The sequence below is a fragment of the Schistocerca piceifrons genome, unplaced genomic scaffold (assembly GCF_021461385.2).
Source record: "Schistocerca piceifrons isolate TAMUIC-IGC-003096 unplaced genomic scaffold, iqSchPice1.1 HiC_scaffold_421, whole genome shotgun sequence".
Taxonomy (NCBI): domain Eukaryota; kingdom Metazoa; phylum Arthropoda; class Insecta; order Orthoptera; family Acrididae; genus Schistocerca; species Schistocerca piceifrons.
The window spans coordinates 1-23,046 of record NW_025728647.1 but is presented as its reverse complement, the minus strand read 5'-3'; the positions used below and the strand labels follow the sequence as shown (position 1 = coordinate 23,046).

General features: G+C 49.4%; 18 non-coding genes across 18 annotated transcripts; 6 read left to right on the top strand and 12 right to left on the bottom strand.

The window, feature by feature from the left end:
- Nucleotides 1-87: 87 nt before the first annotated feature.
- On the bottom strand, nucleotides 88-159 carry Trnap-cgg. Its single transcript has one exon. It is a non-coding gene; the product is annotated as a tRNA-Pro (tRNA).
- Nucleotides 160-394: 235 nt separating this feature from the next.
- Nucleotides 395-467, top strand: Trnav-uac. Its single transcript has one exon. It is a non-coding gene; the product is annotated as a tRNA-Val (tRNA).
- Nucleotides 468-1,873: 1,406 nt separating this feature from the next.
- Nucleotides 1,874-1,945, bottom strand: Trnap-ugg. The gene has a single exon. It is a non-coding gene; the product is annotated as a tRNA-Pro (tRNA).
- Nucleotides 1,946-3,584: 1,639 nt separating this feature from the next.
- Nucleotides 3,585-3,656, bottom strand: Trnap-cgg. Its single transcript has one exon. It is a non-coding gene; the product is annotated as a tRNA-Pro (tRNA).
- A 235-nt stretch (nucleotides 3,657-3,891) lies between these two features.
- Nucleotides 3,892-3,964, top strand: Trnav-uac. Its single transcript has one exon. It is a non-coding gene; the product is annotated as a tRNA-Val (tRNA).
- A 1,930-nt stretch (nucleotides 3,965-5,894) lies between these two features.
- On the bottom strand, nucleotides 5,895-5,966 carry Trnap-ugg. The gene has a single exon. It is a non-coding gene; the product is annotated as a tRNA-Pro (tRNA).
- Nucleotides 5,967-7,605: 1,639 nt separating this feature from the next.
- Nucleotides 7,606-7,677, bottom strand: Trnap-cgg. The gene has a single exon. It is a non-coding gene; the product is annotated as a tRNA-Pro (tRNA).
- Nucleotides 7,678-7,912: 235 nt separating this feature from the next.
- Nucleotides 7,913-7,985, top strand: Trnav-uac. The gene has a single exon. It is a non-coding gene; the product is annotated as a tRNA-Val (tRNA).
- Nucleotides 7,986-9,911: 1,926 nt separating this feature from the next.
- Trnap-ugg lies at nucleotides 9,912-9,983 on the bottom strand. The gene has a single exon. It is a non-coding gene; the product is annotated as a tRNA-Pro (tRNA).
- Nucleotides 9,984-11,622: 1,639 nt separating this feature from the next.
- Nucleotides 11,623-11,694, bottom strand: Trnap-cgg. The gene has a single exon. It is a non-coding gene; the product is annotated as a tRNA-Pro (tRNA).
- Nucleotides 11,695-11,929: 235 nt separating this feature from the next.
- On the top strand, nucleotides 11,930-12,002 carry Trnav-uac. The gene has a single exon. It is a non-coding gene; the product is annotated as a tRNA-Val (tRNA).
- Nucleotides 12,003-13,929: 1,927 nt separating this feature from the next.
- Trnap-ugg lies at nucleotides 13,930-14,001 on the bottom strand. Its single transcript has one exon. It is a non-coding gene; the product is annotated as a tRNA-Pro (tRNA).
- Nucleotides 14,002-15,640: 1,639 nt separating this feature from the next.
- Nucleotides 15,641-15,712, bottom strand: Trnap-cgg. The gene has a single exon. It is a non-coding gene; the product is annotated as a tRNA-Pro (tRNA).
- Nucleotides 15,713-15,947: 235 nt separating this feature from the next.
- Nucleotides 15,948-16,020, top strand: Trnav-uac. Its single transcript has one exon. It is a non-coding gene; the product is annotated as a tRNA-Val (tRNA).
- Nucleotides 16,021-17,412: 1,392 nt separating this feature from the next.
- On the bottom strand, nucleotides 17,413-17,484 carry Trnap-ugg. Its single transcript has one exon. It is a non-coding gene; the product is annotated as a tRNA-Pro (tRNA).
- A 1,639-nt stretch (nucleotides 17,485-19,123) lies between these two features.
- Trnap-cgg lies at nucleotides 19,124-19,195 on the bottom strand. The gene has a single exon. It is a non-coding gene; the product is annotated as a tRNA-Pro (tRNA).
- A 235-nt stretch (nucleotides 19,196-19,430) lies between these two features.
- Trnav-uac lies at nucleotides 19,431-19,503 on the top strand. The gene has a single exon. It is a non-coding gene; the product is annotated as a tRNA-Val (tRNA).
- A 1,926-nt stretch (nucleotides 19,504-21,429) lies between these two features.
- Nucleotides 21,430-21,501, bottom strand: Trnap-ugg. Its single transcript has one exon. It is a non-coding gene; the product is annotated as a tRNA-Pro (tRNA).
- Nucleotides 21,502-23,046: the final 1,545 nt, after the last annotated feature.

Below are 23,046 nucleotides of genomic sequence, written 5' to 3'. Positions count from 1 at the left end.
GGATTTTAGCGCTGACTTGGAGGCCTGGAAATGCGCGAAACAGCCGCCGCCATGCGATTTGTTACCGCACCGTTGTACAAAACGCAAGGGCTCGTCCGGGATTTGAACCCGGGACCTCCTGCACCCGAAGCAGGAATCATACCCCTAGACCAACGAGCCTATTCGTTCCGAAAACGCACTGCATGTGAATGACGCCACCTTTGATGGTCTCACCATGTAGGGCTGCAGCTCAGCCAGCGTTCTCCCTGTCTGTCGCGGTTGGATTGTTTCCATCGACGTCTTTTACTACAGGAACTTCACGAATCGGAGGGAGCTCGTTGCCGATGCCCTTGCTAACACAGAAGACAAACTGTTGCTATTACGAGTCTCCGGGTGGTACATGAAAAGAACCGTCGTTTCCGTGGTGTAGCGGTTATCACGTCTGCTTTACACGCAGAAGGTCCCCGGTTCGATCCCGGGCGGGAACACAACAATTTTAATCTATATTTCGGATTTCATTTCCGAGATGACCTCACGTCCGCGTATGCAGAGACAAGCAATGTCGTATGCTAGACGGATAGGGCGTCATTTTACGGTCAAATACTGTTGCTCTCTTATTGCACCGGTATTTGGTAACTGAGAACGCCCCTAGCTCCATTATGGCTGGCAAAATTTATAATCCGGTTCTTCAGGGCTACTTCAAGTGCGCTTGCTACTGGCTTTCCTGAGCTCACCCTACTCGCCTTGTCACAGCTCTGTCAAAGTGTGATGCTAACTAATAATGAGAAACTCTTAGCCACGCTCAATCTTACATGCCACCCCTTGGTTGTTGCCGTCGCTAGTAAGATGAGGGTAGACTGTCGCACAATTAAGCTGAATCTCCACTCACGGTGCACATATCCCGCAAAGACAACCTTGTTTTCCGTTGCATGCAAAATTACCGTCTGCTTTTCTACCGAATTCCACCTACGTACTTTACTGGTGCCGCATTCTTGTTATATCCACGTGCTATAACAGGCGTCTACTCTTCATTGAGGAGCTGCAACCGGGGCTGAGTTCCACCTACTCTTCAGCACGGTCAAAATGGCAGGGCTCGTCCGGGATTTGAAACCGGGACCTCCTGCACCCAAAGCAGGAATCATACCCCCTTTTTTTTTTTTTTTTTTTTAAATTTTTTTCGTTTTTAGATTGGGAAATTGCATCTGCTACCACCTGTACCCGAAACCTTCGTAATCGCCTTCACGCGTCGGACCAGAGTGTCAATTGCTCACGTCGAATAAGAAATTCGTTTGATATTGACGGCGAGCTTTTTGCGCTGACTCAGCCACTGACGTGCGATCAGTTTGCACAAAACGCGAGGGCTCGTCCGGGATTTGAACCCGGGACCTCCTGCACCCTAAGCAGGAATTATACCCATTTTTTTTTTTTTTTTTTTTTTTTGAACCTGTCTCCGCTGTTAGGACACTAAGCAGTGTGGTTAGCTGCATTCAGCCCCCGTGGCAATGTCTTGCAGTCCTCCAGCTTTGTTGACCACAGTTAGGTGCCTCGATAAGAGGTGGACAGGTGTCGCATCGCTCTCGCCGTCACTTGTTACCACGAATCGTACTTAACGTAGTTTTCTGCAAGCGTCAGCGTAGCGTCAGTCGAGCTAAGTCGGGCCAAGTCGCATAAGAGGAGCAACAAAATGCGCATTTCCGGTACCGGGAATCGAACCCCGGCCTCCTGGGTGAGAGCCAGGTACCCCAGCCACTTTTTTTTTTTTATTTTTTTTTTTTTAACGCGTCGGACCAGAGTGTCAATTGCTCACATCGAATAAGAAGTTCATTTGATATTGACGGCGAGCTTTTTGCGCTGACTCAGCCACTGACGTGCGATCAGTTTGCACAAAACGCTAGGGCTCGTCCGGGATTTGAACCCGGGACCTCCTGCACCCAAAGCAGGAATCATACCCCTAGACCAACGAGCCACCTGGCTGGAGCAGTCAAGTTAATCCCAAGTAGTGCGCCTCACAGGGAACACAAACTTTCACGTGAATTCGCAAGATAAACGCTTTCTGCAGGCAGCACTCACCACTGATGAGAAGAATATTAAAGGCAACGAATAAAAAGCGAAATAACTGCATCGAGCACTGCTTATGAACAGCCGGCAGTGCCTCAGTTTCGGTATGTGGTTTCTCAGGGTTAAGAGAAGGCGAATGCACTAAACAAAAGAACATCGGGAAACCAAGCACCAACTCATAACGAAAAGATTGCACAATATACTGCAAGCAAAATTTCCAGAAGACGGATACTGAAGACGCCGCAGACAAAAGAATTATTCTATGCAGTAACGAATATCTAGGAAGCGTGAATTGCATGTGCTGCTCCACCACACAACTTCTTTTGATACTGTTTTACTTATTCTAAATTTTCATTACCTCATCGTCTCTAGAATACTGTGCGGTTATCACCTGGTTTCCAACAGCGATAGTAGTAAGTAAATCGACTACAAAGTCTTTCAAAGTAGGTCAGACACAAAAAAAAAATCGGAGCTGCGTGTAGCTCATGTCATTCTGCTTTCAATCGTGAATCTCCGGCTGGGAGTAGTGGCGTACTTCTGTAATCCAAGCTTCTGGGAGGCCGTTGTGTGGGAGAGATCTGGAAACAACTACAGATTCGACCGTTCCACGAGCTCAGGAACGGCCGCGATGCCTTCATCGAGCTCTGCAGATCGACAGATGATAGTGTGGAAATTTCGGCAAGCGGTGGCTAAGGGTTAAGAGAAGCCAAACGCACTAAACACAAGAAAGTCGGGAAACCGAAGCACACAACTCATAACGAAAAGATTGCGGAATGCAGTGCGAAAGCAAAACTTCGAGAAGACCAACTCTGAAGCCATCGGCGAGCTAGGAATTATTCCGCACAAGAAGCGATCATGTAGGAAGAGCGAGCCGAAGCTGTCGCTCGACCACACAATAAATTTTTGCTTAATCCCAATTTGCAGTACCGGTTCGACACTAGAATACTGCGCCTTGGTTCTTCCAAAAGCGATAGTAATAAGCACGTCCACTGCAGTGTCATTTGGGGTAGTGAGTCAGACATGGGGAGGATATGAGGCGGGTGGAATATGCAACGGCAGGGGCATTGCAGGGCGGCCGCCGACTCCTTGGGCTGTGGCGCGCCGGTGCCGGCGGCGGCCTGGCTGGGCTGCTGGTGCCTCCATGTAGAGCTGCCGCCGAGCCCAGGCACCGTGCCGCTAACGAAGCGATTGCCTTTGGTGACATCTTTTGCAATAACGACTGCGCGAATCGACGGTATCTCGTAAGGAAGGAAAGAGCAGCAGCTGCCGCCGAGCCCAGGCGCCGTGCCTAACACGCAGAAGGTCCCCGGCTCGATTGCGGGCGGAAACCCGTTTTCGTCGCACTCAGCAAGACACTTGCTACGATCTCTACTGTGACCATTTAAATCAACTTCAAACGTTCCATCAGCAGGGTGCACATGGCTCAAATGAAACATGAAACGGTTTCAGAACTGGTTGTCGGATTTTAGCGCTGACTTGGAGGCCTGGAAATGCGCGAAACAGCCGCCGCCATGCGATTTGTTACCGCACCGTTGTACAAAACGCAAGGGCTCGTCCGGGATTTGAACCCGGGACCTCCTGCACCCGAAGCAGGAATCATACCCCTAGACCAACGAGCCTATTCGTTCCGAAAACGCACTGCATGTGAATGACGCCACCTTTGATGGTCTCACCATGTAGGGCTGCAGCTCAGCCAGCGTTCTCCCTGTCTGTCGCGGTTGGATTGTTTCCATCGACGTCTTTTACTACAGGAACTTCACGAATCGGAGGGAGCTCGTTGCCGATGCCCTTGCTAACACAGAAGACAAACTGTTGCTATTACGAGTCTCCGGGTGGTACATGAAAAGAACCGTCGTTTCCGTGGTGTAGCGGTTATCACGTCTGCTTTACACGCAGAAGGTCCCCGGTTCGATCCCGGGCGGGAACACAACAATTTTAATCTATATTTCGGATTTCATTTCCGAGATGACCTCACGTCCGCGTATGCAGAGACAAGCAATGTCGTATGCTAGACGGATAGGGCGTCATTTTACGGTCAAATACTGTTGCTCTCTTATTGCACCGGTATTTGGTAACTGAGAACGCCCCTAGCTCCATTATGGCTGGCAAAATTTATAATCCGGTTCTTCAGGGCTACTTCAAGTGCGCTTGCTACTGGCTTTCCTGAGCTCACCCTACTCGCCTTGTCACAGCTCTGTCAAAGTGTGATGCTAACTAATAATGAGAAACTCTTAGCCACGCTCAATCTTACATGCCACCCCTTGGTTGTTGCCGTCGCTAGTAAGATGAGGGTAGACTGTCGCACAATTAAGCTGAATCTCCACTCACGGTGCACATATCCCGCAAAGACAACCTTGTTTTCCGTTGCATGCAAAATTACCGTCTGCTTTTCTACCGAATTCCACCTACGTACTTTACTGGTGCCGCATTCTTGTTATATCCACGTGCTATAACAGGCGTCTACTCTTCATTGAGGAGCTGCAACCGGGGCTGAGTTCCACCTACTCTTCAGCACGGTCAAAATGGCAGGGCTCGTCCGGGATTTGAAACCGGGACCTCCTGCACCCAAAGCAGGAATCATACCCCCTTTTTTTTTTTTTTTTTTTTAAATTTTTTTCGTTTTTAGATTGGGAAATTGCATCTGCTACCACCTGTACCCGAAACCTTCGTAATCGCCTTCACGCGTCGGACCAGAGTGTCAATTGCTCACGTCGAATAAGAAATTCGTTTGATATTGACGGCGAGCTTTTTGCGCTGACTCAGCCACTGACGTGCGATCAGTTTGCACAAAACGCGAGGGCTCGTCCGGGATTTGAACCCGGGACCTCCTGCACCCTAAGCAGGAATTATACCCATTTTTTTTTTTTTTTTTTTTTTTTGAACCTGTCTCCGCTGTTAGGACACTAAGCAGTGTGGTTAGCTGCATTCAGCCCCCGTGGCAATGTCTTGCAGTCCTCCAGCTTTGTTGACCACAGTTAGGTGCCTCGATAAGAGGTGGACAGGTGTCGCATCGCTCTCGCCGTCACTTGTTACCACGAATCGTACTTAACGTAGTTTTCTGCAAGCGTCAGCGTAGCGTCAGTCGAGCTAAGTCGGGCCAAGTCGCATAAGAGGAGCAACAAAATGCGCATTTCCGGTACCGGGAATCGAACCCCGGCCTCCTGGGTGAGAGCCAGGTACCCCAGCCACTTTTTTTTTTTTATTTTTTTTTTTTTAACGCGTCGGACCAGAGTGTCAATTGCTCACATCGAATAAGAAGTTCATTTGATATTGACGGCGAGCTTTTTGCGCTGACTCAGCCACTGACGTGCGATCAGTTTGCACAAAACGCGAGGGCTCGTCCGGGATTTGAACCCGGGACCTCCTGCACCCTAAGCAGGAATTATACCCATTTTTTTTTTTTTTTTTTTTTTGAACCTGTCTCCGCTGTTAGGACACTAAGCAGTGTGGTTAGCTGCATTCAGCCCCCGTGGCAATGTCTTGCAGTCCTCCAGCTTTGTTGACCACAGTTAGGTGCCTCGATAAGAGGTGGACAGGTGGTGCATCGCTCTCGCCGTCACTTGTTACCACGAATCGTACTTAACGTAGTTTTCTGCAAGCGTCAGTCGAGCTAAGTCGGGCCAAGTCGCATAAGAGGAGCAACAAAATGCGCATTTCCGGTACCGGGAATCGAACCCCGGCCTCCTGGGTGAGAGCCAGGTACCCCAGCCACTTTTTTTTTTTTTATTTTTTTTTTTTTAACGCGTCGGACCAGAGTGTCAATTGCTCACATCGAATAAGAAGTTCATTTGATATTGACGGCGAGCTTTTTGCGCTGACTCAGCCACTGACGTGCGATCAGTTTGCACAAAACGCTAGGGCTCGTCCGGGATTTGAACCCGGGACCTCCTGCACCCAAAGCAGGAATCATACCCCTAGACCAACCAGCCACCTGGCTGGAGCAGTCAAGTTAATCCCAAGTAGTGCGCCTCACAGGGAACACAAACTTTCACGTGAATTCGCAAGATAAACGCTTTCTGCAGGCAGCACTCACCACTGATGAGAAGAATATTAAAGGCAACGAATAAAAAGCGAAATAACTGCATCGAGCACTGCTTATGAACAGCCGGCAGTGCCTCAGTTTCGGTATGTGGTTTCTCAGGGTTAAGAGAAGGCGAATGCACTAAACAAAAGAACATCGGGAAACCAAGCACCAACTCATAACGAAAAGATTGCACAATATACTGCAAGCAAAATTTCCAGAAGACGGATACTGAAGACGCCGCAGACAAAAGAATTATTCTATGCAGTAACGAATATCTAGGAAGCGTGAATTGCATGTGCTGCTCCACCACACAACTTCTTTTGATACTGTTTTACTTATTCTAAATTTTCATTACCTCATCGTCTCTAGAATACTGTGCGGTTATCACCTGGTTTCCAACAGCGATAGTAGTAAGTAAATCGACTACAAAGTCTTTCAAAGTAGGTCAGACACAAAAAAAAAATCGGAGCTGCGTGTAGCTCATGTCATTCTGCTTTCAATCGTGAATCTCCGGCTGGGAGTAGTGGCGTACTTCTGTAATCCAAGCTTCTGGGAGGCCGTTGTGTGGGAGAGATCTGGAAACAACTACAGATTCGACCGTTCCACGAGCTCAGGAACGGCCGCGATGCCTTCATCGAGCTCTGCAGATCGACAGATGATAGTGTGGAAATTTCGGCAAGCGGTGGCTAAGGGTTAAGAGAAGCCAAACGCACTAAACACAAGAAAGTCGGGAAACCGAAGCACACAACTCATAACGAAAAGATTGCGGAATGCAGTGCGAAAGCAAAACTTCGAGAAGACCAACTCTGAAGCCATCGGCGAGCTAGGAATTATTCCGCACAAGAAGCGATCATGTAGGAAGAGCGAGCCGAAGCTGTCGCTCGACCACACAATAAATTTTTGCTTAATCCCAATTTGCAGTACCGGTTCGACACTAGAATACTGCGCCTTGGTTCTTCCAAAAGCGATAGTAATAAGCACGTCCACTGCAGTGTCATTTGGGGTAGTGAGTCAGACATGGGGAGGATATGAGGCGGGTGGAATATGCAACGGCAGGGGCATTGCAGGGCGGCCGCCGACTCCTTGGGCTGTGGCGCGCCGGTGCCGGCGGCGGCCTGGCTGGGCTGCTGGTGCCTCCATGTAGAGCTGCCGCCGAGCCCAGGCACCGTGCCGCTAACGAAGCGATTGCCTTTGGTGACATCTTTTGCAATAACGACTGCGCGAATCGACGGTATCTCGTAAGGAAGGAAAGAGCAGCAGCTGCCGCCGAGCCCAGGCGCCGTGCCTAACACGCAGAAGGTCCCCGGCTCGATTGCGGGCGGAAACCCGTTTTCGTCGCACTCAGCAAGACACTTGCTACGATCTCTACTGTGACCATTTAAATCAACTTCAAACGTTCCATCAGCAGGGTGCACATGGCTCAAATGAAACATGAAACGGTTTCAGAACTGGTTGTCGGATTTTAGCGCTGACTTGGAGGCCTGGAAATGCGCGAAACAGCCGCCGCCATGCGATTTGTTACCGCACCGTTGTACAAAACGCAAGGGCTCGTCCGGGATTTGAACCCGGGACCTCCTGCACCCGAAGCAGGAATCATACCCCTAGACCAACGAGCCTATTCGTTCCGAAAACGCACTGCATGTGAATGACGCCACCTTTGATGGTCTCACCATGTAGGGCTGCAGCTCAGCCAGCGTTCTCCCTGTCTGTCGCGGTTGGATTGTTTCCATCGACGTCTTTTACTACAGGAACTTCACGAATCGGAGGGAGCTCGTTGCCGATGCCCTTGCTAACACAGAAGACAAACTGTTGCTATTACGAGTCTCCGGGTGGTACATGAAAAGAACCGTCGTTTCCGTGGTGTAGCGGTTATCACGTCTGCTTTACACGCAGAAGGTCCCCGGTTCGATCCCGGGCGGGAACACAACAATTTTAATCTATATTTCGGATTTCATTTCCGAGATGACCTCACGTCCGCGTATGCAGAGACAAGCAATGTCGTATGCTAGACGGATAGGGCGTCATTTTACGGTCAAATACTGTTGCTCTCTTATTGCACCGGTATTTGGTAACTGAGAACGCCCCTAGCTCCATTATGGCTGGCAAAATTTATAATCCGGTTCTTCAGGGCTACTTCAAGTGCGCTTGCTACTGGCTTTCCTGAGCTCACCCTACTCGCCTTGTCACAGCTCTGTCAAAGTGTGATGCTAACTAATAATGAGAAACTCTTAGCCACGCTCAATCTTACATGCCACCCCTTGGTTGTTGCCGTCGCTAGTAAGATGAGGGTAGACTGTCGCACAATTAAGCTGAATCTCCACTCACGGTGCACATATCCCGCAAAGACAACCTTGTTTTCCGTTGCATGCAAAATTACCGTCTGCTTTTCTACCGAATTCCACCTACGTACTTTACTGGTGCCGCATTCTTGTTATATCCACGTGCTATAACAGGCGTCTACTCTTCATTGAGGAGCTGCAACCGGGGCTGAGTTCCACCTACTCTTCAGCACGGTCAAAATGGCAGGGCTCGTCCGGGATTTGAAACCGGGACCTCCTGCACCCAAAGCAGGAATCATACCCCCTTTTTTTTTTTTTTTAAATTTTTTTCGTTTTTAGATTGGGAAATTGCATCTGCTACCACCTGTACCCGAAACCTTCGTAATCGCCTTCACGCGTCGGACCAGAGTGTCAATTGCTCACGTCGAATAAGAAATTCGTTTGATATTGACGGCGAGCTTTTTGCGCTGACTCAGCCACTGACGTGCGATCAGTTTGCACAAAACGCGAGGGCTCGTCCGGGATTTGAACCCGGGACCTCCTGCACCCTAAGCAGGAATTATACCCATTTTTTTTTTTTTTTTTTTTTTTTGAACCTGTCTCCGCTGTTAGGACACTAAGCAGTGTGGTTAGCTGCATTCAGCCCCCGTGGCAATGTCTTGCAGTCCTCCAGCTTTGTTGACCACAGTTAGGTGCCTCGATAAGAGGTGGACAGGTGTCGCATCGCTCTCGCCGTCACTTGTTACCACGAATCGTACTTAACGTAGTTTTCTGCAAGCGTCAGCGTAGCGTCAGTCGAGCTAAGTCGGGCCAAGTCGCATAAGAGGAGCAACAAAATGCGCATTTCCGGTACCGGGAATCGAACCCCGGCCTCCTGGGTGAGAGCCAGGTACCCCAGCCACTTTTTTTTTTTTATTTTTTTTTTTTTAACGCGTCGGACCAGAGTGTCAATTGCTCACATCGAATAAGAAGTTCATTTGATATTGACGGCGAGCTTTTTGCGCTGACTCAGCCACTGACGTGCGATCAGTTTGCACAAAACGCGAGGGCTCGTCCGGGATTTGAACCCGGGACCTCCTGCACCCTAAGCAGGAATTATACCCATTTTTTTTTTTTTTTTTTTTTTTGAACCTGTCTCCGCTGTTAGGACACTAAGCAGTGTGGTTAGCTGCATTCAGCCCCCGTGGCAATGTCTTGCAGTCCTCCAGCTTTGTTGACCACAGTTAGGTGCCTCGATAAGAGGTGGACAGGTGGTGCATCGCTCTCGCCGTCACTTGTTACCACGAATCGTACTTAACGTAGTTTTCTGCAAGCGTCAGTCGAGCTAAGTCGGGCCAAGTCGCATAAGAGGAGCAACAAAATGCGCATTTCCGGTACCGGGAATCGAACCCCGGCCTCCTGGGTGAGAGCCAGGTACCCCAGCCACTTTTTTTTTTTTTATTTTTTTTTTTTTAACGCGTCGGACCAGAGTGTCAATTGCTCACATCGAATAAGAAGTTCATTTGATATTGACGGCGAGCTTTTTGCGCTGACTCAGCCACTGACGTGCGATCAGTTTGCACAAAACGCTAGGGCTCGTCCGGGATTTGAACCCGGGACCTCCTGCACCCAAAGCAGGAATCATACCCCTAGACCAACGAGCCACCTGGCTGGAGCAGTCAAGTTAATCCCAAGTAGTGCGCCTCACAGGGAACACAAACTTTCACGTGAATTCGCAAGATAAACGCTTTCTGCAGGCAGCACTCACCACTGATGAGAAGAATATTAAAGGCAACGAATAAAAAGCGAAATAACTGCATCGAGCACTGCTTATGAACAGCCGGCAGTGCCTCAGTTTCGGTATGTGGTTTCTCAGGGTTAAGAGAAGGCGAATGCACTAAACAAAAGAACATCGGGAAACCAAGCACCAACTCATAACGAAAAGATTGCACAATATACTGCAAGCAAAATTTCCAGAAGACGGATACTGAAGACGCCGCAGACAAAAGAATTATTCTATGCAGTAACGAATATCTAGGAAGCGTGAATTGCATGTGCTGCTCCACCACACAACTTCTTTTGATACTGTTTTACTTATTCTAAATTTTCATTACCTCATCGTCTCTAGAATACTGTGCGGTTATCACCTGGTTTCCAACAGCGATAGTAGTAAGTAAATCGACTACAAAGTCTTTCAAAGTAGGTCAGACACAAAAAAAAAATCGGAGCTGCGTGTAGCTCATGTCATTCTGCTTTCAATCGTGAATCTCCGGCTGGGAGTAGTGGCGTACTTCTGTAATCCAAGCTTCTGGGAGGCCGTTGTGTGGGAGAGATCTGGAAACAACTACAGATTCGACCGTTCCACGAGCTCAGGAACGGCCGCGATGCCTTCATCGAGCTCTGCAGATCGACAGATGATAGTGTGGAAATTTCGGCAAGCGGTGGCTAAGGGTTAAGAGAAGCCAAACGCACTAAACACAAGAAAGTCGGGAAACCGAAGCACACAACTCATAACGAAAAGATTGCGGAATGCAGTGCGAAAGCAAAACTTCGAGAAGACCAACTCTGAAGCCATCGGCGAGCTAGGAATTATTCCGCACAAGAAGCGATCATGTAGGAAGAGCGAGCCGAAGCTGTCGCTCGACCACACAATAAATTTTTGCTTAATCCCAATTTGCAGTACCGGTTCGACACTAGAATACTGCGCCTTGGTTCTTCCAAAAGCGATAGTAATAAGCACGTCCACTGCAGTGTCATTTGGGGTAGTGAGTCAGACATGGGGAGGATATGAGGCGGGTGGAATATGCAACGGCAGGGGCATTGCAGGGCGGCCGCCGACTCCTTGGGCTGTGGCGCGCCGGTGCCGGCGGCGGCCTGGCTGGGCTGCTGGTGCCTCCATGTAGAGCTGCCGCCGAGCCCAGGCACCGTGCCGCTAACGAAGCGATTGCCTTTGGTGACATCTTTTGCAATAACGACTGCGCGAATCGACGGTATCTCGTAAGGAAGGAAAGAGCAGCAGCTGCCGCCGAGCCCAGGCGCCGTGCCTAACACGCAGAAGGTCCCCGGCTCGATTGCGGGCGGAAACCCGTTTTCGTCGCACTCAGCAAGACACTTGCTACGATCTCTACTGTGACCATTTAAATCAACTTCAAACGTTCCATCAGCAGGGTGCACATGGCTCAAATGAAACATGAAACGGTTTCAGAACTGGTTGTCGGATTTTAGCGCTGACTTGGAGGCCTGGAAATGCGCGAAACAGCCGCCGCCATGCGATTTGTTACCGCACCGTTGTACAAAACGCAAGGGCTCGTCCGGGATTTGAACCCGGGACCTCCTGCACCCGAAGCAGGAATCATACCCCTAGACCAACGAGCCTATTCGTTCCGAAAACGCACTGCATGTGAATGACGCCACCTTTGATGGTCTCACCATGTAGGGCTGCAGCTCAGCCAGCGTTCTCCCTGTCTGTCGCGGTTGGATTGTTTCCATCGACGTCTTTTACTACAGGAACTTCACGAATCGGAGGGAGCTCGTTGCCGATGCCCTTGCTAACACAGAAGACAAACTGTTGCTATTACGAGTCTCCGGGTGGTACATGAAAAGAACCGTCGTTTCCGTGGTGTAGCGGTTATCACGTCTGCTTTACACGCAGAAGGTCCCCGGTTCGATCCCGGGCGGGAACACAACAATTTTAATCTATATTTCGGATTTCATTTCCGAGATGACCTCACGTCCGCGTATGCAGAGACAAGCAATGTCGTATGCTAGACGGATAGGGCGTCATTTTACGGTCAAATACTGTTGCTCTCTTATTGCACCGGTATTTGGTAACTGAGAACGCCCCTAGCTCCATTATGGCTGGCAAAATTTATAATCCGGTTCTTCAGGGCTACTTCAAGTGCGCTTGCTACTGGCTTTCCTGAGCTCACCCTACTCGCCTTGTCACAGCTCTGTCAAAGTGTGATGCTAACTAATAATGAGAAACTCTTAGCCACGCTCAATCTTACATGCCACCCCTTGGTTGTTGCCGTCGCTAGTAAGATGAGGGTAGACTGTCGCACAATTAAGCTGAATCTCCACTCACGGTGCACATATCCCGCAAAGACAACCTTGTTTTCCGTTGCATGCAAAATTACCGTCTGCTTTTCTACCGAATTCCACCTACGTACTTTACTGGTGCCGCATTCTTGTTATATCCACGTGCTATAACAGGCGTCTACTCTTCATTGAGGAGCTGCAACCGGGGCTGAGTTCCACCTACTCTTCAGCACGGTCAAAATGGCAGGGCTCGTCCGGGATTTGAAACCGGGACCTCCTGCACCCAAAGCAGGAATCATACCCCCTTTTTTTTTTTTTTTTAAATTTTTTTCGTTTTTAGATTGGGAAATTGCATCTGCTACCACCTGTACCCGAAACCTTCGTAATCGCCTTCACGCGTCGGACCAGAGTGTCAATTGCTCACGTCGAATAAGAAATTCGTTTGATATTGACGGCGAGCTTTTTGCGCTGACTCAGCCACTGACGTGCGATCAGTTTGCACAAAACGCGAGGGCTCGTCCGGGATTTGAACCCGGGACCTCCTGCACCCTAAGCAGGAATTATACCCATTTTTTTTTTTTTTTTTTTTTTTTGAACCTGTCTCCGCTGTTAGGACACTAAGCAGTGTGGTTAGCTGCATTCAGCCCCCGTGGCAATGTCTTGCAGTCCTCCAGCTTTGTTGACCACAGTTAGGTGCCTCGATAAGAGGTGGACAGGTGTCGCATCGCTCTCGCCGTCACTTGTTACCACGAATCGTACTTAACGTAGTTTTCTGCAAGCGTCAGCGTAGCGTCAGTCGAGCTAAGTCGGGCCAAGTCGCATAAGAGGAGCAACAAAATGCGCATTTCCGGTACCGGGAATCGAACCCCGGCCTCCTGGGTGAGAGCCAGGTACCCCAGCCACTTTTTTTTTTTTATTTTTTTTTTTTTAACGCGTCGGACCAGAGTGTCAATTGCTCACATCGAATAAGAAGTTCATTTGATATTGACGGCGAGCTTTTTGCGCTGACTCAGCCACTGACGTGCGATCAGTTTGCACAAAACGCGAGGGCTCGTCCGGGATTTGAACCCGGGACCTCCTGCACCCTAAGCAGGAATTATACCCATTTTTTTTTTTTTTTTTTTTTTTGAACCTGTCTCCGCTGTTAGGACACTAAGCAGTGTGGTTAGCTGCATTCAGCCCCCGTGGCAATGTCTTGCAGTCCTCCAGCTTTGTTGACCACAGTTAGGTGCCTCGATAAGAGGTGGACAGGTGGTGCATCGCTCTCGCCGTCACTTGTTACCACGAATCGTACTTAACGTAGTTTTCTGCAAGCGTCAGTCGAGCTAAGTCGGGCCAAGTCGCATAAGAGGAGCAACAAAATGCGCATTTCCGGTACCGGGAATCGAACCCCGGCCTCCTGGGTGAGAGCCAGGTACCCCAGCCACTTTTTTTTTTTTTATTTTTTTTTTTTTAACGCGTCGGACCAGAGTGTCAATTGCTCACATCGAATAAGAAGTTCATTTGATATTGACGGCGAGCTTTTTGCGCTGACTCAGCCACTGACGTGCGATCAGTTTGCACAAAACGCTAGGGCTCGTCCGGGATTTGAACCCGGGACCTCCTGCACCCAAAGCAGGAATCATACCCCTAGACCAACGAGCCACCTGGCTGGAGCAGTCAAGTTAATCCCAAGTAGTGCGCCTCACAGGGAACACAAACTTTCACGTGAATTCGCAAGATAAACGCTTTCTGCAGGCAGCACTCACCACTGATGAGAAGAATATTAAAGGCAACGAATAAAAAGCGAAATAACTGCATCGAGCACTGCTTATGAACAGCCGGCAGTGCCTCAGTTTCGGTATGTGGTTTCTCAGGGTTAAGAGAAGGCGAATGCACTAAACAAAAGAACATCGGGAAACCAAGCACCAACTCATAACGAAAAGATTGCACAATATACTGCAAGCAAAATTTCCAGAAGACGGATACTGAAGACGCCGCAGACAAAAGAATTATTCTATGCAGTAACGAATATCTAGGAAGCGTGAATTGCATGTGCTGCTCCACCACACAACTTCTTTTGATACTGTTTTACTTATTCTAAATTTTCATTACCTCATCGTCTCTAGAATACTGTGCGGTTATCACCTGGTTTCCAACAGCGATAGTAGTAAGTAAATCGACTACAAAGTCTTTCAAAGTAGGTCAGACACAAAAAAAAAATCGGAGCTGCGTGTAGCTCATGTCATTCTGCTTTCAATCGTGAATCTCCGGCTGGGAGTAGTGGCGTACTTCTGTAATCCAAGCTTCTGGGAGGCCGTTGTGTGGGAGAGATCTGGAAACAACTACAGATTCGACCGTTCCACGAGCTCAGGAACGGCCGCGATGCCTTCATCGAGCTCTGCAGATCGACAGATGATAGTGTGGAAATTTCGGCAAGCGGTGGCTAAGGGTTAAGAGAAGCCAAACGCACTAAACACAAGAAAGTCGGGAAACCGAAGCACACAACTCATAACGAAAAGATTGCGGAATGCAGTGCGAAAGCAAAACTTCGAGAAGACCAACTCTGAAGCCATCGGCGAGCTAGGAATTATTCCGCACAAGAAGCGATCATGTAGGAAGAGCGAGCCGAAGCTGTCGCTCGACCACACAATAAATTTTTGCTTAATCCCAATTTGCAGTACCGGTTCGACACTAGAATACTGCGCCTTGGTTCTTCCAAAAGCGATAGTAATAAGCACGTCCACTGCAGTGTCATTTGGGGTAGTGAGTCAGACATGGGGAGGATATGAGGCGGGTGGAATATGCAACGGCAGGGGCATTGCAGGGCGGCCGCCGACTCCTTGGGCTGTGGCGCGCCGGTGCCGGCGGCGGCCTGGCTGGGCTGCTGGTGCCTCCATGTAGAGCTGCCGCCGAGCCCAGGCACCGTGCCGCTAACGAAGCGATTGCCTTTGGTGACATCTTTTGCAATAACGACTGCGCGAATCGACGGTATCTCGTAAGGAAGGAAAGAGCAGCAGCTGCCGCCGAGCCCAGGCGCCGTGCCTAACACGCAGAAGGTCCCCGGCTCGATTGCGGGCGGAAACCCGTTTTCGTCGCACTCAGCAAGACACTTGCTACGATCTCTACTGTGACCATTTAAATCAACTTCAAACGTTCCATCAGCAGGGTGCACATGGCTCAAATGAAACATGAAACGGTTTCAGAACTGGTTGTCGGATTTTAGCGCTGACTTGGAGGCCTGGAAATGCGCGAAACAGCCGCCGCCATGCGATTTGTTACCGCACCGTTGTACAAAACGCAAGGGCTCGTCCGGGATTTGAACCCGGGACCTCCTGCACCCGAAGCAGGAATCATACCCCTAGACCAACGAGCCTATTCGTTCCGAAAACGCACTGCATGTGAATGACGCCACCTTTGATGGTCTCACCATGTAGGGCTGCAGCTCAGCCAGCGTTCTCCCTGTCTGTCGCGGTTGGATTGTTTCCATCGACGTCTTTTACTACAGGAACTTCACGAATCGGAGGGAGCTCGTTGCCGATGCCCTTGCTAACACAGAAGACAAACTGTTGCTATTACGAGTCTCCGGGTGGTACATGAAAAGAACCGTCGTTTCCGTGGTGTAGCGGTTATCACGTCTGCTTTACACGCAGAAGGTCCCCGGTTCGATCCCGGGCGGGAACACAACAATTTTAATCTATATTTCGGATTTCATTTCCGAGATGACCTCACGTCCGCGTATGCAGAGACAAGCAATGTCGTATGCTAGACGGATAGGGCGTCATTTTACGGTCAAATACTGTTGCTCTCTTATTGCACCGGTATTTGGTAACTGAGAACGCCCCTAGCTCCATTATGGCTGGCAAAATTTATAATCCGGTTCTTCAGGGCTACTTCAAGTGCGCTTGCTACTGGCTTTCCTGAGCTCACCCTACTCGCCTTGTCACAGCTCTGTCAAAGTGTGATGCTAACTAATAATGAGAAACTCTTAGCCACGCTCAATCTTACATGCCACCCCTTGGTTGTTGCCGTCGCTAGTAAGATGAGGGTAGACTGTCGCACAATTAAGCTGAATCTCCACTCACGGTGCACATATCCCGCAAAGACAACCTTGTTTTCCGTTGCATGCAAAATTACCGTCTGCTTTTCTACCGAATTCCACCTACGTACTTTACTGGTGCCGCATTCTTGTTATATCCACGTGCTATAACAGGCGTCTACTCTTCATTGAGGAGCTGCAACCGGGGCTGAGTTCCACCTACTCTTCAGCACGGTCAAAATGGCAGGGCTCGTCCGGGATTTGAAACCGGGACCTCCTGCACCCAAAGCAGGAATCATACCCCCTTTTTTTTTTTTTTTTAAATTTTTTTCGTTTTTAGATTGGGAAATTGCATCTGCTACCACCTGTACCCGAAACCTTCGTAATCGCCTTCACGCGTCGGACCAGAGTGTCAATTGCTCACGTCGAATAAGAAATTCGTTTGATATTGACGGCGAGCTTTTTGCGCTGACTCAGCCACTGACGTGCGATCAGTTTGCACAAAACGCGAGGGCTCGTCCGGGATTTGAACCCGGGACCTCCTGCACCCTAAGCAGGAATTATACCCATTTTTTTTTTTTTTTTTTTTTTTTGAACCTGTCTCCGCTGTTAGGACACTAAGCAGTGTGGTTAGCTGCATTCAGCCCCCGTGGCAATGTCTTGCAGTCCTCCAGCTTTGTTGACCACAGTTAGGTGCCTCGATAAGAGGTGGACAGGTGGTGCATCGCTCTCGCCGTCACTTGTTACCACGAATCGTACTTAACGTAGTTTTCTGCAAGCGTCAGTCGAGCTAAGTCGGGCCAAGTCGCATAAGAGGAGCAACAAAATGCGCATTTCCGGTACCGGGAATCGAACCCCGGCCTCCTGGGTGAGAGCCAGGTACCCCAGCCACTTTTTTTTTTTTTATTTTTTTTTTTTTAACGCGTCGGACCAGAGTGTCAATTGCTCACATCGAATAAGAAGTTCATTTGATATTGACGGCGAGCTTTTTGCGCTGACTCAGCCACTGACGTGCGATCAGTTTGCACAAAACGCTAGGGCTCGTCCGGGATTTGAACCCGGGACCTCCTGCACCCAAAGCAGGAATCATACCCCTAGACCAACGAGCCACCTGGCTGGAGCAGTCAAGTTAATCCCAAGTAGTGCGCCTCACAGGGAACACAAACTTTCACGTGAATTCGCAAGATAAACGCTTTCTGCAGGCAGCACTCACCACTGATGAGAAGAATATTAAAGGCAACGAATAAAAAGCGAAATAACTGCATCGAGCACTGCTTATGAACAGCCGGCAGTGCCTCAGTTTCGGTATGTGGTTTCTCAGGGTTAAGAGAAGGCGAATGCACTAAACAAAAGAACATCGGGAAACCAAGCACCAACTCATAACGAAAAGATTGCACAATATACTGCAAGCAAAATTTCCAGAAGACGGATACTGAAGACGCCGCAGACAAAAGAATTATTCTATGCAGTAACGAATATCTAGGAAGCGTGAATTGCATGTGCTGCTCCACCACACAACTTCTTTTGATACTGTTTTACTTATTCTAAATTTTCATTACCTCATCGTCTCTAGAATACTGTGCGGTTATCACCTGGTTTCCAACAGCGATAGTAGTAAGTAAATCGACTACAAAGTCTTTCAAAGTAGGTCAGACACAAAAAAAAAATCGGAGCTGCGTGTAGCTCATGTCATTCTGCTTTCAATCGTGAATCTCCGGCTGGGAGTAGTGGCGTACTTCTGTAATCCAAGCTTCTGGGAGGCCGTTGTGTGGGAGAGATCTGGAAACAACTACAGATTCGACCGTTCCACGAGCTCAGGAACGGCCGCGATGCCTTCATCGAGCTCTGCAGATCGACAGATGATAGTGTGGAAATTTCGGCAAGCGGTGGCTAAGGGTTAAGAGAAGCCAAACGCACTAAACACAAGAAAGTCGGGAAACCGAAGCACACAACTCATAACGAAAAGATTGCGGAATGCAGTGCGAAAGCAAAACTTCGAGAAGACCAACTCTGAAGCCATCGGCGAGCTAGGAATTATTCCGCACAAGAAGCGATCATGTAGGAAGAGCGAGCCGAAGCTGTCGCTCGACCACACAATAAATTTTTGCTTAATCCCAATTTGCAGTACCGGTTCGACACTAGAATACTGCGCCTTGGTTCTTCCAAAAGCGATAGTAATAAGCACGTCCACTGCAGTGTCATTTGGGGTAGTGAGTCAGACATGGGGAGGATATGAGGCGGGTGGAATATGCAACGGCAGGGGCATTGCAGGGCGGCCGCCGACTCCTTGGGCTGTGGCGCGCCGGTGCCGGCGGCGGCCTGGCTGGGCTGCTGGTGCCTCCATGTAGAGCTGCCGCCGAGCCCAGGCACCGTGCCGCTAACGAAGCGATTGCCTTTGGTGACATCTTTTGCAATAACGACTGCGCGAATCGACGGTATCTCGTAAGGAAGGAAAGAGCAGCAGCTGCCGCCGAGCCCAGGCGCCGTGCCTAACACGCAGAAGGTCCCCGGCTCGATTGCGGGCGGAAACCCGTTTTCGTCGCACTCAGCAAGACACTTGCTACGATCTCTACTGTGACCATTTAAATCAACTTCAAACGTTCCATCAGCAGGGTGCACATGGCTCAAATGAAACATGAAACGGTTTCAGAACTGGTTGTCGGATTTTAGCGCTGACTTGGAGGCCTGGAAATGCGCGAAACAGCCGCCGCCATGCGATTTGTTACCGCACCGTTGTACAAAACGCAAGGGCTCGTCCGGGATTTGAACCCGGGACCTCCTGCACCCGAAGCAGGAATCATACCCCTAGACCAACGAGCCTATTCGTTCCGAAAACGCACTGCATGTGAATGACGCCACCTTTGATGGTCTCACCATGTAGGGCTGCAGCTCAGCCAGCGTTCTCCCTGTCTGTCGCGGTTGGATTGTTTCCATCGACGTCTTTTACTACAGGAACTTCACGAATCGGAGGGAGCTCGTTGCCGATGCCCTTGCTAACACAGAAGACAAACTGTTGCTATTACGAGTCTCCGGGTGGTACATGAAAAGAACCGTCGTTTCCGTGGTGTAGCGGTTATCACGTCTGCTTTACACGCAGAAGGTCCCCGGTTCGATCCCGGGCGGGAACACAACAATTTTAATCTATATTTCGGATTTCATTTCCGAGATGACCTCACGTCCGCGTATGCAGAGACAAGCAATGTCGTATGCTAGACGGATAGGGCGTCATTTTACGGTCAAATACTGTTGCTCTCTTATTGCACCGGTATTTGGTAACTGAGAACGCCCCTAGCTCCATTATGGCTGGCAAAATTTATAATCCGGTTCTTCAGGGCTACTTCAAGTGCGCTTGCTACTGGCTTTCCTGAGCTCACCCTACTCGCCTTGTCACAGCTCTGTCAAAGTGTGATGCTAACTAATAATGAGAAACTCTTAGCCACGCTCAATCTTACATGCCACCCCTTGGTTGTTGCCGTCGCTAGTAAGATGAGGGTAGACTGTCGCACAATTAAGCTGAATCTCCACTCACGGTGCACATATCCCGCAAAGACAACCTTGTTTTCCGTTGCATGCAAAATTACCGTCTGCTTTTCTACCGAATTCCACCTACGTACTTTACTGGTGCCGCATTCTTGTTATATCCACGTGCTATAACAGGCGTCTACTCTTCATTGAGGAGCTGCAACCGGGGCTGAGTTCCACCTACTCTTCAGCACGGTCAAAATGGCAGGGCTCGTCCGGGATTTGAAACCGGGACCTCCTGCACCCAAAGCAGGAATCATACCCCCTTTTTTTTTTTTTTTAAATTTTTTTCGTTTTTAGATTGGGAAATTGCATCTGCTACCACCTGTACCCGAAACCTTCGTAATCGCCTTCACGCGTCGGACCAGAGTGTCAATTGCTCACGTCGAATAAGAAATTCGTTTGATATTGACGGCGAGCTTTTTGCGCTGACTCAGCCACTGACGTGCGATCAGTTTGCACAAAACGCGAGGGCTCGTCCGGGATTTGAACCCGGGACCTCCTGCACCCTAAGCAGGAATTATACCCATTTTTTTTTTTTTTTTTTTTTTTTGAACCTGTCTCCGCTGTTAGGACACTAAGCAGTGTGGTTAGCTGCATTCAGCCCCCGTGGCAATGTCTTGCAGTCCTCCAGCTTTGTTGACCACAGTTAGGTGCCTCGATAAGAGGTGGACAGGTGTCGCATCGCTCTCGCCGTCACTTGTTACCACGAATCGTACTTAACGTAGTTTTCTGCAAGCGTCAGCGTAGCGTCAGTCGAGCTAAGTCGGGCCAAGTCGCATAAGAGGAGCAACAAAATGCGCATTTCCGGTACCGGGAATCGAACCCCGGCCTCCTGGGTGAGAGCCAGGTACCCCAGCCACTTTTTTTTTTTTATTTTTTTTTTTTTAACGCGTCGGACCAGAGTGTCAATTGCTCACATCGAATAAGAAGTTCATTTGATATTGACGGCGAGCTTTTTGCGCTGACTCAGCCACTGACGTGCGATCAGTTTGCACAAAACGCGAGGGCTCGTCCGGGATTTGAACCCGGGACCTCCTGCACCCTAAGCAGGAATTATACCCATTTTTTTTTTTTTTTTTTTTTTTGAACCTGTCTCCGCTGTTAGGACACTAAGCAGTGTGGTTAGCTGCATTCAGCCCCCGTGGCAATGTCTTGCAGTCCTCCAGCTTTGTTGACCACAGTTAGGTGCCTCGATAAGAGGTGGACAGGTGGTGCATCGCTCTCGCCGTCACTTGTTACCACGAATCGTACTTAACGTAGTTTTCTGCAAGCGTCAGTCGAGCTAAGTCGGGCCAAGTCGCATAAGAGGAGCAACAAAATGCGCATTTCCGGTACCGGGAATCGAACCCCGGCCTCCTGGGTGAGAGCCAGGTACCCCAGCCACTTTTTTTTTTTTTATTTTTTTTTTTTTAACGCGTCGGACCAGAGTGTCAATTGCTCACATCGAATAAGAAGTTCATTTGATATTGACGGCGAGCTTTTTGCGCTGACTCAGCCACTGACGTGCGATCAGTTTGCACAAAACGCTAGGGCTCGTCCGGGATTTGAACCCGGGACCTCCTGCACCCAAAGCAGGAATCATACCCCTAGACCAACGAGCCACCTGGCTGGAGCAGTCAAGTTAATCCCAAGTAGTGCGCCTCACAGGGAACACAAACTTTCACGTGAATTCGCAAGATAAACGCTTTCTGCAGGCAGCACTCACCACTGATGAGAAGAATATTAAAGGCAACGAATAAAAAGCGAAATAACTGCATCGAGCACTGCTTATGAACAGCCGGCAGTGCCTCAGTTTCGGTATGTGGTTTCTCAGGGTTAAGAGAAGGCGAATGCACTAAACAAAAGAACATCGGGAAACCAAGCACCAACTCATAACGAAAAGATTGCACAATATACTGCAAGCAAAATTTCCAGAAGACGGATACTGAAGACGCCGCAGACAAAAGAATTATTCTATGCAGTAACGAATATCTAGGAAGCGTGAATTGCATGTGCTGCTCCACCACACAACTTCTTTTGATACTGTTTTACTTATTCTAAATTTTCATTACCTCATCGTCTCTAGAATACTGTGCGGTTATCACCTGGTTTCCAACAGCGATAGTAGTAAGTAAATCGACTACAAAGTCTTTCAAAGTAGGTCAGACACAAAAAAAAAATCGGAGCTGCGTGTAGCTCATGTCATTCTGCTTTCAATCGTGAATCTCCGGCTGGGAGTAGTGGCGTACTTCTGTAATCCAAGCTTCTGGGAGGCCGTTGTGTGGGAGAGATCTGGAAACAACTACAGATTCGACCGTTCCACGAGCTCAGGAACGGCCGCGATGCCTTCATCGAGCTCTGCAGATCGACAGATGATAGTGTGGAAATTTCGGCAAGCGGTGGCTAAGGGTTAAGAGAAGCCAAACGCACTAAACACAAGAAAGTCGGGAAACCGAAGCACACAACTCATAACGAAAAGATTGCGGAATGCAGTGCGAAAGCAAAACTTCGAGAAGACCAACTCTGAAGCCATCGGCGAGCTAGGAATTATTCCGCACAAGAAGCGATCATGTAGGAAGAGCGAGCCGAAGCTGTCGCTCGACCACACAATAAATTTTTGCTTAATCCCAATTTGCAGTACCGGTTCGACACTAGAATACTGCGCCTTGGTTCTTCCAAAAGCGATAGTAATAAGCACGTCCACTGCAGTGTCATTTGGGGTAGTGAGTCAGACATGGGGAGGATATGAGGCGGGTGGAATATGCAACGGCAGGGGCATTGCAGGGCGGCCGCCGACTCCTTGGGCTGTGGCGCGCCGGTGCCGGCGGCGGCCTGGCTGGGCTGCTGGTGCCTCCATGTAGAGCTGCCGCCGAGCCCAGGCACCGTGCCGCTAACGAAGCGATTGCCTTTGGTGACATCTTTTGCAATAACGACTGCGCGAATCGACGGTATCTCGTAAGGAAGGAAAGAGCAGCAGCTGCCGCCGAGCCCAGGCGCCGTGCCTAACACGCAGAAGGTCCCCGGCTCGATTGCGGGCGGAAACCCGTTTTCGTCGCACTCAGCAAGACACTTGCTACGATCTCTACTGTGACCATTTAAATCAACTTCAAACGTTCCATCAGCAGGGTGCACATGGCTCAAATGAAACATGAAACGGTTTCAGAACT